A 7,429-nucleotide genomic window follows, 5' to 3' on the forward strand; every position below is an offset into this window, starting at 1 on the left:
AATAGGTTAACACTGAGGTGGTGCACAAGAATCCCTTATATTGCAGTTCTAGGGTGTGTGCTATTGACTGGGAAAAATGCATAGTCCAAACGTGGAGAATTATGTTTTCTTCATCAGGCCTTTCATTCTAATAAGAACTTAATCATGAGGAGCAACTTCTCAAGTATTGTGAAAAGACTGCTCTGAAGAAGGATAGGAAATCGAGGTTTTACAGAAGTTTTGGTACAACGATCAGGTATGGAGAATGTCCGAATATTATGGTTAATGAAAGAAAAACTGCTCTCTAAAAGTGAATGGATTCAGATATTTTCTACTTATTGGAAGATGCAAGAATCTGGGCTGCTTGAAATAATTCCTTTGATAAGCACCTTAAACTAGGGCTAGTATCTAGTCTTTCTGTCTCAAGTCCGTTTTTCAGGTGGCAGATGCAGTAACTAAGGACTTGATAGTGGGCAACATGATTTCATCAAGAGTTCCCCCAGGTTTCCATTTATGGATAGATGCAATGGCTTATGACTTGATTACTGCAGCATTCTATGTTTAATGATAAGCCTGGCAAATTTCTTGCTTCACAGTGTGCTCTATTCTCTACAACCTCAGAAAACTTAATATCTCTAGAAAGATTCTTACACTCTCAAAGAAGTTGACTGTGGGCTTCTACCTCAACAGGACATCAGTTCAGTTCAGTTCAGTCAGTCGTGTCTGACTCTTTGCAACCCCATGAATCGCAGCACGCCAGGCCTCCCTGTCTGCCAACTGCAGGAATTCACTCTAACTCACATCCATCGAGTCAGTGATGTCATTCAGCCACCTTATCTTCTGTTGTCCACTTCTCCTCCTGCCCCAATCCCTCTCAGCATCAGAGTCAGAGGGCCTAAAGTAATGTGAAAATACCTAATACAGGTTTAGTACAAATCTCAAAGAGACAGGAGACTGACACCAAACTATAAATCTGAAGAAAATGACCCGGAACACTTCAAGATCAAGGAAGGGTAAAATATATGTATATATGTATATTTACAATTGTGTACCTAACTGATACGTTCAAATAGGCATATATACATATAGTGTGTATATATTTATCTCTACTCACATGTATACACACACACATATTTGAATTGTACTGAAATTTTATCTGGAATATTCTCAAAAATATGCTTTACATTAAGGCATAACACAAGTCTTAGTATTTTTTTTTTAATTTTTAGTTTTTTATTTTTTAAATTTTAAAATCTTTAATTCTTACATGCATTCCCAAACATGAACCCCCCTCCCACCTCCCTCCCCAGAACATCTTTCTGGGTCATCCCCATGCACCAGCTCCAAGCATGCTGCATCCTGCGTCAGACATAGACTGGCGATTCAATTCACATGATAGTATACATGTTAGAATGTCATTCTCCCAAATCATCCCACCCTCTCCATCTCCCTCTGAGTCCAAAAGTCCATTATACACATCTGTGTCTCTTTCCCTGTCTTGCATACAGGGTCATCATTGCCATCTTCCTAAATTCCATATATATGTGTTAGTATACTGTATTGGTGTTTTTCTTTCTGGCTTACTTCACTCTGTATAATCGGCTCCAGATTCATCCATCTCATCAGAACTGATTCAAATGAATTCTTTTTAACAGCTGAGTAATACTCCATTGTGTATATGTACCACAGCTTTCTTATCCATTCATCTGCTGATGGACATCTAGGTTGTTTCCATGTCCTGGCTATTATAAACAGTGCTGCGATGAACATTGGGGTACATGTGTCTCTTTCAATTCTGGTTTCCTCGGTGTGTATGCCCAGAAGTGGGATTGCTGGGTCATAAGGTAGTTCTATTTGCAATTTTTTAAGGAATCTCCACACTGTTCTCCATAGTGGCTGTACTAGTTTGCATTCCCACCAACAGTGTAGGAGGGTTCCCTTTTCTCCACACCCTCTCCAACATTTATTGCTTGCAGATTTTTGGATCGCAGCCATTCTGACTGGTGTGAAGTGGTACCTCATTGTGGTTTTGATTTGCATTTCTCTAATAATGAGTGATGTTGAGCATCTTTTCATGTGTTTGTTAGCCATCCGTATGTCTTCTTTGGAGAAATGTCTATTTAGTTCTTTGGCCCATTTTTTGATTGGGTCGTTTATTTTTCTGGAGTTGAGCTGCAGAAGTTGCTTGTATATTTTTGAGATTAGTTGTTTGTCAGTTGCTTCATTTGCTATTATTTTCTCCCATTCAGATGGCTGTCTTTTCACCTTGCTTATATTTTCCTTTGTTGTGCAGAAGCTTTTAATTTTAATTAGATCCCATTTTTTTTATTTTTGCTTTTATTTCCAGAATTCTGGGAGGTGGATCATAGAGGATCCTGCTGTGATTTATGTCTGAGAGTGTTTTGCCTATGTTCTCCTCTAGGAGTTTTATAGTTTCTGATCTTACATTTAGATCTTTAATCCATTTTGAGTTTATTTTTGTGTGCGGTGTTAGAAAGTGATCTAGTTTCATTCTTTTACAAGTGGTTGACCAGTTTTCCCAGCACCACTTGTTAAAGAGATTGTCTTTACTCCATTGTATATTCTTGCCTCCTTTGTCAAAGATAAGGTGTCCATATGTGTGTGGATTTATCTCTGGGCTTTCTATTTTGTTCCATTGATCTATATGTCTGTCTTTGTGCCAGTACCATACTGTCTTGATGACTGTGGCTTTGTAGTAGAGCCTGAAGTCAGGCAAGTTGATTCCTCCAGCTCCATTCTTCTTTCTCAAGATTGCTTTGGCTATTCGAGGTTTTTTGTATTTCCATACAAAGCTTGAAATTATTTGTTCTAGTTCTGTGAAAAATGTGGCTGGTAGCTTGATAGGGATTGCATTGAATTTGTAAATTGCTTTGGGTAGTATACTCATTTTCACTATATTGATTCTTCCAATCCATGAACATGGTATATTTCTCCATCTATTAGTGTCCTCTTTGATTTCTTTCATCAGTGTTTTATAGTTTTCTATATATAGGTCTTTAGTTTCTTTAGGTAGATATATTCCTAAGTATTTTATTCTTTTCGTTGCAATGGTGAATGGAATTGTTTCCTTAATTTCTTTTTCTACTTTCTCATTATTCGTGTATAGGAATGCAAGGGATTTCTGTGTGTTGATTTTATATCCTGCAACTTTACTATATTCATTGATGAGCTCTAGTAATTTTCTGGTGGAGTCTTTAGGGTTTTCCATGTAGAGGATCATGTCATCTGCAAACAGTGAGAGTTTTACTTCTTCTTTTCCAATTTGGATTCCTTTTATTTCTTTTTCTGCTCTGATTGCTGTGGCCAAAACTTCCAGAACTATGTTGAATAGTAGCGGTGAAAGTGGACACCCTTGTCTTGTTCCTGACTTTAGGGGAAATGCTTTCAATTTTTCACCATTGAGGATAATGTTTGCTGTGGGTTTGTCATAGATAGCTTTTATTATGTTGAGATATGTTCCTTCTATTCCTGCTTTCTGGAGAGTTTTTATCATAAATGGATGTTGAATTTTGTCAAAGGCCTTCTCTGCATCTATTGAGATAATCATATGGTTTTTATTTTTCAATTTGTTAATGTGGTGAATTACATTGATTGATTTGTGGATATTGAAGAATCCTTGCATCCCTGGGATAAAGCCCACTTGGTCATGATGTATGATCTTTTTAATGTGTTGTTGGATTCTGATTGCTAGAATTTTGTTGAGGATTTTTGCATCTATGTTCATCAGAGATATTGGCCTGTAGTTTTCTTTTTTTTGTGACATCTTTGTCAGGTTTTGGTATTAGGGTGATAGTGGCCTCATAGAATGAGTTTGGAAGTTTACCTTCCTCTGCAATTTTCTGGAAGAGTTTGAGTAGGATAGGTGTTAGCTCTTCTTGAAATTTTTGGTAGAATTCAGCTGTGAAGCCATCTGGACCTGGGCTTTTGTTTGCTGGAAGATTTCTGATTACAGTTTCAATTTCCGTGCTTGTGATGGGTCTGTTAAGATTTTCTATTTCTTCCTGGTTCAGTTTTGGAAAATTGTACTTTTCTAAGAATTTGTCCATTTCTTCCACGTTGTCCATTTTATTGGCATACAGCTGCTGATAGTAGTCTCTTATGATCCTTTGTATTTCTGTGTTGTCTGTTGTGATCTCTCCATTTTCATTTCTAATTTTATTGATTTGATTTTTCTCTCTTTGCTTCTTGATGAGTCTGGCTAATGGTTTGTCAATTTTATTTATCCTTTCAAAGAACCAGCTTTTGGCTTTGTTGATTTTTGCTATGGTCTCTTTTGTTTCTTTTGCATTTATTTCTGCCCTAATTTTTAAGATTTCTTTCCTTCTACTAACTCTGGGGTTCTCCAACTCTTCCTTTTCTAGTTGCTTTAGTTGTAGAGTTAGGTTATTTATTTGACTTTTTTCTTGTTTCTTGAGGTATGCCTGTATTGCTATGAACTTTCCTCTTAGCACTGCTTTTATAGTGTCCCACAGGTTTTGGGTTGTTGTGTTTTCATTTTCATTAGTTTCTATGCATATTTTGATTTATTTTTTGATTTCTTCTGTGATTTGTTGGTTATTCAGAAGTGTGTTGTTCAACCTCCATATGTTAGAATTTTTAATAGTTTTTCTCCTGTAATTGAGATCTAATCTTAATGCATTATGGTCAGAAAAGATGCTTGGAATGATTTCAATTTTTTTGAATTTATCAAGTTTAGATTTATGGCCCAGGATGTGATCTATCCTGGAGAAGGTTCCATGAGCACTTGAAAAAAAGGTGAAATTCGTTGTTTTGGGGTGAAATGTCCTATAGATATCAATTAGGTCTAACTGATCTAATGTATCATTTAAAGTTTGCGTTTCTTTGTTAATTTTCTGTTTAGTTGATCTGTCCATAGGTGTGAGTGGGGTATTAAAGTCTCCCACTATTATTGTGTTATTGTTGATTTCCCCTTTCATACTTGTTAGCATTTGTCTTACATATTGCGGTGCTCCTATATTGGGTGCATATATATTTATAATTGTTATATCTTCTTCTTGGATTGTTCCTTTGATCATTATGTAGTGGCCTTCTTTGTCTCTTTTCACAGCCTTTGTTTTAAAGTCTATTTTATCAGATATGAGTATTGCCACTCCTGCTTTCTTTTGGTCTCTATTCGCGTGGTATATCTTTTTCCAGCCCTTCACTTTCAGTCTGTATGTGTCCCTTGTTTTGAGGTGGGTCTCTTGTAAGCAGCATATAGAGGGGTCTTGTTTTTGTATCCATTCGGCCAGTCTTTGTCTTTTGGTTGGGGCGTTCAACCCATTTATGTTTAAGGTAATTATTGATAAGTATGATCCCATTGCCATTTACTTTATTGTTTTGGGTTCGGGTTTATACACCCTTTTCGTGTTTCCTGTCTAGAGGATATCCTTTAGAATTTGTTGGAGAGCTGGTTTGGTGGTGCTGAATTCTCTCAGCTTTTGCTTGTCTGTAAAGCTTTTGATTTCTCCTTCGTATTTGAATGAGATCCTTGCTGGGTACAGTAATCTGGGCTGTAGGTTATTGTCTCTCATCACTTTAAGTATGTCTTGCCATTCCCTCCTGGCCTGAAGAGTTTCTATTGACAGATCAGCTGTTATCCTTATGGGAATCCCCTTGTGTGTTATTTGTTGTTTTTCCCTTGCTGCTTTTAATATTTGTTCTTTGTGTTTGATCTTTGTTAATTTGATTAATATGTGTCTTGGGGTGTTTCGCCTTGGGTTTATCCTATTTGGGACTCTCTGTGTTTCTTGGACTTGGGTGATTATTTCCTTCCCCATTTTAGGGAAGTTTTCAACTATTATCTCCTCAAGGATTTTCTCATGATCTTTCTTTCTGTCTTCTTCTTCTGGGACTCCTATAATTCGAATGTTGGAGCGTTTCATATTGTCCTGGAGGTCTCTGAGATTGTCCTCGTTTCTTTTAATTCGTTTTTCTTGTTTCCTCTCTGATTCATTTATTTCTACCATTCTATCTTCTATTTCACTAATCCTATCTTCTGCCTCCGTTATTCTACTATTTGTTGCCTCCAGAGTGTTTCTGATCTCATTTATTGTGTTATTCATTATATTTTGACTCTTTTTTATTTCTTCTAGGTCCTTGTTAAACCTTTCTTGCATCTTCTCAATCCTTGTCTCTAGGCTATTTATCTGTGTTTCCATTTTGATTTCAAGATTTTGGATCATTTTCACTATCAATATTCGGAATTCCTTCTCCGGTAGATTCCCTACTTCTTCCTCTTTTGTTTGGTTTGGTGGGCAACTCTCCTGTTCCTTTACCTGCTGAGTATTCCTCTGTCTCTTCATCTTGGTTATATTGCTGCGTTTGGGGTGGCCTTTTTATATTCTGGTAATATGTGGAGTTCTCTTTATTATGGAGCTTCCTCACTTTGGGTGGGGTTCTATCAGTGGCTTGTCAAGGTTTCCTGGTAGGGAGGCTTGTGTTGGAGTTTTGGTGGGTGGAGCTGGGTTTCTTCTCTCTGGAGTGCAATGGAGTGACCCGTAATGGGTTATGAGACATCAAAGGTTTTGGAATAATTTTGAGCTGCCTGTATATTGAGGCTCAGGGGAGTGTTCCTGTGTTGCTGGAGAATTTGCGTGGTATGTCTTGTTTTGGAACTTGTTGGCCCTTGGGTGGAGCTTGGTTTCAGTGTAGGTATGAAGGCTTTTGATGAGCTCCTATTGCTTAATATTCCCTGAATTCAAGAGTTCTCTAATGTTTTCAGGCTTTGGGTTTAAGCTTCCTGCTTCTGGTTTTCAGTTTTATTTTCACAGTAGCCTCTAGACTTCTCCATCTATACAGCACCGATGATAAAACATCTAGGTTAAAGATGAAAAGTTTCTCCACCTTGAGGGACACTCAGAGAGGTTCACTGAGTTACAAGGAGAAGAGAAGATGGAGGGGGTAGTTAGAGGTAACTGGAATGAGATGCGGTGAGATCAAGAGAGGAGAGAGCAGGCTAGCCAGCAGTCACTTCCTTATGTGCGCTCTATAGTCTGGACCGCTCAGAGGTATTTACAGAGTTATACGGGGAAGAGGAGAGGGAGGAAGTAGACAGAGGTGACCAGGAGGATAAGAGAGAGGAATGAGTAGGAGAGAGACAAATCCTGCCAGTAACCAGTTCCTTAGGTGTTCTCTACCGTCTGGAACACACAGAGATTCACAGAGTTGGATAGAGAAGAGATGGGGGAGAAAAGAGACAGAGGCCACCTGGTGGAGAAAGAGGAGAGGCCAGAGGAGGAGAGAGTGGACAAGTCAGTAATCTCGCTGTCAGGTAAACTTGGGTAGTGAAGTTTGGGTTTTTAAATGTACAAAATTGACAACAAAGATTAAAAATCTGGAGTAGAGGTTGGATTTTCAAAGATACAATATTAAGGAAAAGCAGAAGGAAAAAGGAAGAAAGAAAAAAAAAGAATTATTAAAAAACAAA

This window comes from Ovis canadensis, chromosome Y, assembly GCF_042477335.2.
Source record: "Ovis canadensis isolate MfBH-ARS-UI-01 breed Bighorn chromosome Y, ARS-UI_OviCan_v2, whole genome shotgun sequence".
Lineage (NCBI taxonomy): Eukaryota > Metazoa > Chordata > Mammalia > Artiodactyla > Bovidae > Ovis > Ovis canadensis.